The 8367-nt window shown below is 43.2% G+C and overlaps 1 long non-coding RNA gene across 1 annotated transcript; it reads right to left on the bottom strand.

The window, feature by feature from the left end:
- Positions 1-405: 405 nt before the first annotated feature.
- On the bottom strand, positions 406-6437 carry LOC132660177 (uncharacterized). Its single transcript, XR_009601466.1, has 2 exons — positions 5738-6437; positions 406-3113 (listed from the first exon to the last, which is right to left on the bottom strand). It is a non-coding gene; the product is annotated as an uncharacterized LOC132660177 (long non-coding RNA).
- Positions 6438-8367: the final 1930 nt, after the last annotated feature.

The raw sequence follows: 8367 nt of genomic DNA on the forward strand, positions 1-8367 counted from the left end.
GAATATATATATATATAGAAAATGGGGCAGCAGGTAAAGAATCTGCAGGAGTTACAGGAGATATGGGTTTGGTCCCTGGGTCAGGAAGATCCCCTGGAAGAGGGCATGGCAACCCACTCTAGTATTCTTTCTGGGAAAACCCCATGGACAGAGGAGCCTGGTGGACTATGGTCCATGGGGTCACAAAGAGTCTGAAGCAACTTAGCACATATTTTAAATACCCACATTGAACTTGTAGAGATGAAAACTAAAATGTCTGTGATTAAAAAAAAAATCCCTGGATGGAATCAATACTTTCAAGGTTTTAGACCAAAAGGATCAGTGGACTTGAAGACACAGAAATAGAAATTATCTAAAATGAAACATCAAGGGAAAAAATAAGCTTAGAAATAAATACAGAGCATATACAACAGGCAGAAAAATTGTCCTTTACAGTTATTCAAAATTATGAAATAATTTAGGCAATAACCAAAAATGAAGAGGATACATTTTAAAAATAAATATTTTGTGAGGGAGTATGAACAAAGGAGTCTGAAGATGCTGCTCTAGGTACCATCTCCCTTGCCCCTTTCTCTCTGACTTTGCTCCTTTGATCATCCCATTTCCTTCTGAAGCATCCTTTTCTTTCAGCTGGCTCATTCCCATAAGCACATGTATCCACTAGTATCTACATCTTTGAGAAAGTTCTACCTTGACCACCACAACCCACCTCCAGTTACTGCCCAATTGCTCTACCCCATTCGCAAACTCTCTGACACCTGCCGTCTCTGCCTCCTCATCTCTCATGTACTCTTCAGTGTGCTCCAGTGTAGCTTCCGCTCCAGCCTCTCCACCAGAATTCCTCTTCCTGATACTCCCCAGTGACTTCCGTGTGTGTGTATGAGAAAACATATGCATGAGTTTATTCATTGCAGGATTTTATACTCACCAATGACTTCTTTGTTGCTAAATTAAATGGATCCATTTAAATTCTCATCTTGCTCGCCCTTTCATTTATTTTTTTAATAGCTATTTTATTTTTATTTGACTGCACTAGGTCTTTTGTAGCATGCGGGATCTTTTTAGTTGAGGCATGTGAATTCTTAGTTGCAGCATGTAGGATATCTAGTTCCCCAACCAGGGATGGAACCCAGAGCCTCTGCATCCGGAGCTTGGAGTATTAGCCACGGGACCACCTGTGAAGTCTCAAGTTATTTTCAATAGTTTATCACTTCCTTCCTCAGCAGTTTACCACTTCCTCCTTCCTAGCTTCTAGGACCCCACTCTGTTTTCTTCTCACCTCTCTGGCACCTCTTTATCAGATTTCTTGGCTTGGCACCTTCTTGTCATTGCAACTTCTGAGTACCGGCATCAATGTCCTAGGTCCTAAGGCTCTCTGTACATTTCTTCCCTTGGTAATCTCATCCAATACTGCAGTTTTAAATACGTGTGTGTGTGTGTGTGTGTGTGTGTGTGTGTGTGTGTGTGTGTGTGTTAGTCCCTCAGTCATGTCCAACTCTTTGCGACCCCATGAACTATAGCTTTCCAGGATCCTCTGTCCATGGAATACTCCAGGCAAGAACACTGGATTTAGTAGCCATTCCCTTCTCCAGGGAATCTTCCCAACCCAGGGACTGAACCCAGGTCTCTTGTATTGCAGACAGATTCTTTAATGTCTGAGTCACCAGGGAAGCCTTAAATACATATATATGTATGTATGTATGTATGTACATATATGTATTTGTGTGTATATATATATATATATATATATATGCCCATAACCAATCCAGGCTCTCCTCTGGGCTCAAAGGGTACGTTTTCATTCAACTGCCTACTTGACAGCTCCACTTGAATGTCTCAAAGGCATTTCAGGTTTGTCATGTTCAAAACTGAACTCTTAATCTCTCCCCAACACAAAATAATGACTCTGATAGCTTACAGTGAATGATGTCAGATTCATGATCTCTGAAGAAGAAGATTTAGTTTTGGGACCAGGAACCAGGCTTGATCACTCAGAGCTTTTGTGTGGCAGAAGTTCTACTGTGACACAGACATCAGAAGGGAGACAGAGAGTGCCCCACTCCTAGTCTTCTCAAGGCCTTATATACTTTCCCCAGACCCACTCCTACAACATACATCTTAAATTAACAAGATTAGAACTAACAACAGAAAAGTATTACCGCACCCATCCTCACAACATACACTTGGGATAACAGAATGTTTTTGTTAGGAAGGAGAAACATGCCCTTGAGCAAGATACATAGTGTTTCATAATCATTCAGTTCAGTTCAGTTCAGTTGCTCATTCGTGTCCGACTCTTTGCAATCCCATGGACTGCAGCACACCAGGCCTTCCTGTCCATCACCAACTCCCAGAGTTTACTCAGATTCATGTCCATTGAGTCAGTGATGCCATCCAACCATCTCATCCTCTATTGTCCCCTTCTACCTTCAGTCTTCCCCAGCATCAGAGTCTTTTCAAATGAGTCAGCTCTTTACATCAGGTGGCCAAAGTATTGAAGTTTCAGCTTCAACATCAGTCCTTCCAGTGAATATTCAGGACTGATTTCCTTTAGGACAGACTGGTTAGATCTCCTTGCAGTCCAAGGGACTCTCAAGAGTCTTCTCCAACACCATAGTTCAAAAGCATCAATTCTTCAGTGCTCAGTTTTCTTAATAGTCCAACTCTCACATCAATACATGACCACTGGAAAAGCCATAGCCTTGGGTAGATGGACCTTTGTTGGCAAAGTAATGTCTCTGCTTGTTAATATGTTGTCTAGGTTGGTCATAACTTTTCTCCCAGTGAGTAAGCATCTTTCAATTTCATGGCTGCAGTCACCATCCATAGTGATTTTGAAGCCCAAAGAAATAAAATCTGCCACTGTTCCCACTGTTTCTCCATCTATTTAACATGAAGTGATGGGACCAGATGCCATGATCTTTGTTTTCTGAATGTTGAGTTTTAAGCCAACTTTTTCACTCTCCTCTTTCAATTTCATCAAGAGGCTTTTTAGTTCTTCACTTTCTGCCATAGGGTGGTGTCATTTGCATATATGAGATTACTGATATTTCTCCCAACAATCTTGATTCCAGCTTGTGCTTCATCCAGCCCAGCATTTTTCATGATGTCCTCTGCATATAAGTTAAATAAGCAGGGTGAAAACACACAGCCTTGACATACTCCTTTTCCAATTTGGAACCAGTCTGTTGTTCCATGTCCAGTTCTAACTATTGCTTCCTGACCTGCATACAGATTTCTCAGGAGGCAGGTCAGGTGGTCTGATATTCCCATCTCTTTCAGAATTTTCCACAGTTTTTTGTGCTCCACACAGTCAAAGGCTTTGGCATAGTCAATAAAGCAGAAATAGATGTTTTTCTGGAACTCTGTTGCTTTTTCGATGATCCAGTGGATGTTGGCAATTTGATCTCTGGTTCCTCTGTCTTTTCTAAATCATATAATCACTAGTACAGAGCTTATGGGAAAACATACCTTTGAACAGGATGAGTCGTTTTGTTATTTAATCACTGAAATGACAGTGAAAGTCGTTCAGTCCTGTCCAACTCTTTGCAACCCCATGGACTATACAGTCCATGGAATTCTCCAGGCCAGAATACTGAAATAGGTAGCCTTTCCCTTCTCTGACTCCCCTGGTGGCTCAGACGGTAAAGCATCTGCCTACAACGCAGGAGACCTGGGTTCAATCCCTGGGTCGGGAAGATCTCCTGAAGAAGGAAATGGCAACCCACTCCAGTATTCTTGCCTGGAAAATCCCACAGACAGAGGAGCCTGGTAAGCTAAAGTCCATGGGGTCGCAAAGAGTTGGACGCGACTGTGCGACTTCACTTTCACTTCTCCAGGGGATCTTTCTAACCCAGGGATCAAACTGCCGACTGAAAAAAGATGTACAACTTGAGAGTTGCAAGTTAAGTTGTACTTGGGACAAAATGAGGACTGCAGCCCAGGAGGCAGCATCTCAGATAGCTCTGAGAGACTGCTCCAAAGTGGCAGAGGGGAAAGGTCAATATATAAGGTTTTGGTGAAGGAGGAGTTCAATACCATTTTTACGAAAGGTTTTTTGTAATTCATGAGGATCTGATGTCACCATGAAGGGATTTAGTGCATTTCTAGATATGAGGAGATTGAGGATTGAGATCATAAAATCTGTTCCTAAAAACATCCAACTATCTAAAGACCTGTCCCAGCAGATTCCCTGGAGCACAGAGTGCCTCACTCCACCCTGAATTCCCTCAGGGGTTTTTGAAGGTCCACAGCTACAGCAGCATGGGGTTCACTCTCCACAGAGGCAGATGGCAAATGCCTTTGTTGTTTAGTCATTGGCAATGCTCTTGGTAAGTGCCAGTTTGTAGTTGACAGAACCCAGGTCTCCAGCATTGCGGGTGGATTCCTTACCAGCTGAACCACAAGGGAAGCCCAAGAATACTGGAGTGGCTAGTCTATTCCTTCTCCAGTGGATCTTCCTGACCCAGGAATCAAACTGGGGTCTCTTGCACTGCAGGCAAATTCTTTACCGACTGAGTTATCAAGGAAGCTAATAACCATTAACTTTAATCATAAGCTAATAATCATTAGCTCTGAGCTTCAAGAAAGTTAGTCTTAAAGATTGTTGTCATAACAACTCAGAGTTCAAGAAAAAAATGTATTATGTGACTAAGACAAAGCAATGAAGAAAAAAAAAGTTTGTACCTTTCTCCTCCTCCAGAGCCCTGGACCCCTTTCTCCTCCTTGAGGGCCCCAGACCCCTTCTTCCTTAAGGACCTTGGACTCTTTATCAACCTACCTAAGAATTAACTCTCTCAACTCTACCCACAAGATTATTCAAGCCTGGGAGTCATCCTTAAGATCTCTCTACCCCTCAGCCCTCCTTCTCCCACATGCAATCTAGCACTGAGTCTTGAGATTCTGCCTCCAAAAATGGTCTTAAATGTCTGCCTCTCGCCATCCAAGCCACCATAATCTCTCACTTGAATGATTAGAGTAGCCTCCCAACTGTCTCTCCGATTCCTCTCTTGCTCCCCTTCAATTCATTGTCCATGGAGTAACCAGAGGAAACTTTTAAAAATATAAATATATTTAAAGTATTATATTTTAAAATATAAATTGGGGGATTCCCTGGCAGTCCAGTGGTTAGGACTCTGGGCTCCTACTGCCAGCAGCTCAGGTTTGACCCCTGGTTGGGGAACTAAGACCCCACAAGCCACAAAGTGTGCCAGAATAATATTTATATATCGAATGACACTCTCCTCTAATATTTCAATGACTTCTAATTAGTCTTAAGAAATCTCTCTACTTTTGGTCTACAAAGACTTTGATTTTCATTTGATTTCCTATCTCTCCAGCTTTATCCCCAAGAAAAATAAATGTAAAAAGGCAAAATGGTTTTCTGAGGAGGACTTAACAAATATCTGAGAAAAGAAGAGAAGTTAAAGGCAAAGGAGAAAAGGAAAGATATACCCATTTGAATGCAGAGTTCCAAAGAATAGCAAGGAGAGATAAGAAAGCCTTCCTCAATGATCAATACGAAGAAATAGAGGAAAACAATAGAATGGGAAAGACTAGAGATCTCTTCAAGAAAATTAGAGATACCAAGGGAACATTCCATGCAAATACGGGCACAATAAAGGACAGAAATGGTATGGCCCTAACAGAAGCAGAAGATATTAAGAAGAGGTGGCAAGAAGAACTGTACAAAAAAGATCTTCATGACCCATATAATCACAATGGTGTGATCACTTACCTAGAGCCAGACATCCTGGAATGTGAAGTAAAGTGGGCCTTAGGAAGCATCACTATGAACAAAGCTAGTAGAGGTGATGAAATTCCAGGTGAGCTATTTCAAATCCTAAAAGATGATGTTGTAAAATGCTGCACTCAATATGCCAGCAAATTTGGAAAACTCAGTAGTGGCCACAGGACTGGAAAAGATCAGTTTTCATTCCAATCCCAAAGAAAGGCAATGCCAAAGAATGCTCAAACTACCACACGATTGCACTCATCTCACATGCTAGCAAAGTAGTGCTCAAAATTCTCCAAGCCAGGCTTCAACAGTATGGGAACCGAGAACTTCCAGATGTTCAAGCTGGATTTAGAAAAGGCAGAGGAACCAGAGATCAAATTGCCAACATCTGTTGGATCACAGAAAAAGTAAGAAAGTTCCAGAAAAACATCTACTGCTTTATTGATTATGCCAAAGCCTTTGACTATGTGGATCACAATAAGCTGTGGAAAATTCTTCAAGACATGGGAATACCAGACCATCTTACCTGCCTCCTGAGAAATCTGTATGCAGGTGTTATGCCCAAGTCACGAAATCTCCCAGTGACCACTAGGGAGCCGATGCAAAAGCAAGAGAGTTTTTATTACCAAGCTCGAGCTGGGGCTCCCACCATTACCGACACAGCGGCTAAGGAGAGGAGCCCTGAGTTTTGGGTTACACTGCTTACATAGGGAATATTCAGGTGAAAGGGTAACAAAGGGGGTGTTCAGGCTGAAGGACTATTGATTGGTTACCCTCTTCTACAGGGTTGTGTGTGGATTTCTGATTGGTTTTTTTACTTCCGTGGTAAATCATTACTTCCAAGGTAAATCACAAATTCTTGAACTTAAAGTCAGGAGGTTTAACCTAAGGGCCCATTGGCTCGTGAGCAGTGGGGCAAGGTTAGGTAATATCCAAAGTCTAAGTCTGTTTGCCCGGAACCTTTGCAAAATGGAGTTCTTTTACAAGATGGGGTAGCTTAAGCTCTTCACAGGTCAAGAAGCAACAGTTAGAATTGGACATGGAAAAAAATAAATAAATACATAAAAATATATTAAAAAAAAAAGAATTGGACATGGAACAACAGACTGGTTCCAAATTGGGAAAGGAGTACGTAAAGGCCGTATATTGTCACTCTACTTATTATATACAGAGTACATCATGCGAAACGCCAGGCTAGATGAAGCACAAGCTGGAATCAAGATTGCAGGGAGAAATATCAATAATTTCATATATGCAGATGACACCACCCTTATGGTAGAAAGTGAATTAGAACTAAAGAGCCTCTTGATGAAAGTGAAGAGGAGAGTGAAAAAGTTGGCTTAAAACTGTTGAAATTGAAACTGAAGTCGCTCAGTTGTGTCCAACTCTTTGCAGCCTGTGGACTGTAGCCCACCAAACTCCTCCGTCCATGGGATTCTCCAGGCAAGAATACTGGCGTGCCATTTCCTTCTCCAGGGGATCTTCCCCACCCAGGGATCGAACCCAGGTCTCCCACATCGCAGGCTAATGCTTTAACCTCTGTGCCACCAGGGAAGCCCTTAAATACAAGAATACAGTCTCTCAGAAAACCTCCTATAGAGACACAGAACTTCAGATCTAAGTACTAACATCAAAGATTTCAAGGGAGGAAAGGAAGCCAGGTTGAAAGAAGAAGGGGGAGGAGGCAGGAGAGGGGAATGAAAGGGGTGGACTTACAGATGTCTCCTGCCACCTACAGATACCCAGGCGTTATGGGACTTTTCCCTGGGCCTCCAGAGAAGGGAGGACTGGAACTCAGCCTTACCAGAAATCAGACCAGACCAGAAACAGAATTCGAGTTCTTTGCCAAGAGGAGGTGATCAGTCTCCAATCATCAGCTCAGGCTGAGGGCCCTTCAACCAGATTCCTGTGTCCAGGACCAGGGGACTAGAAAAACGGGGAAGGATAGGAAGGGTTAAGGAGAGGAAAAAGAGAGGGAAAGGGAGAGAGGTCAATAAAGTCTCTTGTTCCTTACGGGTCGGGGCACTCTGGCCAGTTGTCCGCGTCAGGAGGAGACCAGGGACAAAAGGGACCCAGTTGCAGCTGCTGGGTCTGCTCCATTGGCAGGCAAGCTGGCCCCTGAATACCCTGAGTGGTCAGGATGTCAGTCTCAGTGAAGAAGAGTCCCCGCCAGAGTTGCCATTTGTTGCAGGAAGGCAGACCCCTTCCACGGCCCGAAACTGGGCTCTTGTCTAACACTCGGAAATGAATTGTCCAAGGAGACACATCTGCTGACAAAGCAAGAGATTTTACTGGGAAAGGGCACCCGGGTGGAGAGCAGTAGGGTAAGGGTCCCCTGATCCCCACTTTGTTTCTGAGTCTTATTTTTCCTTATTCTTCTGCGGTACTGCTCCCTCAGGTCGGTTCGTTGTTGAGCTGGTCCTGACACCTGTCCATCACCAACTCCCAGAGTTTACTGAAACTCATGTCTATCAAGTCAGTGATGCCATTCAACCATCTCATCCTCTGTCATCCCCTTCTCCTCCGGCCTTCAATATTTCCCAGCATCAGGGTCTTTTCAAATGAGTCAGTTATTCGCCTCAGGTGGCCAAAGTATTGGAGTTTCCGCTTCAGCATCAGTCCTTCCAATA

Source organism: Ovis aries, chromosome 7 (assembly GCF_016772045.2).
Source record: "Ovis aries strain OAR_USU_Benz2616 breed Rambouillet chromosome 7, ARS-UI_Ramb_v3.0, whole genome shotgun sequence".
In the NCBI taxonomy this organism is placed as follows: domain Eukaryota; kingdom Metazoa; phylum Chordata; class Mammalia; order Artiodactyla; family Bovidae; genus Ovis; species Ovis aries.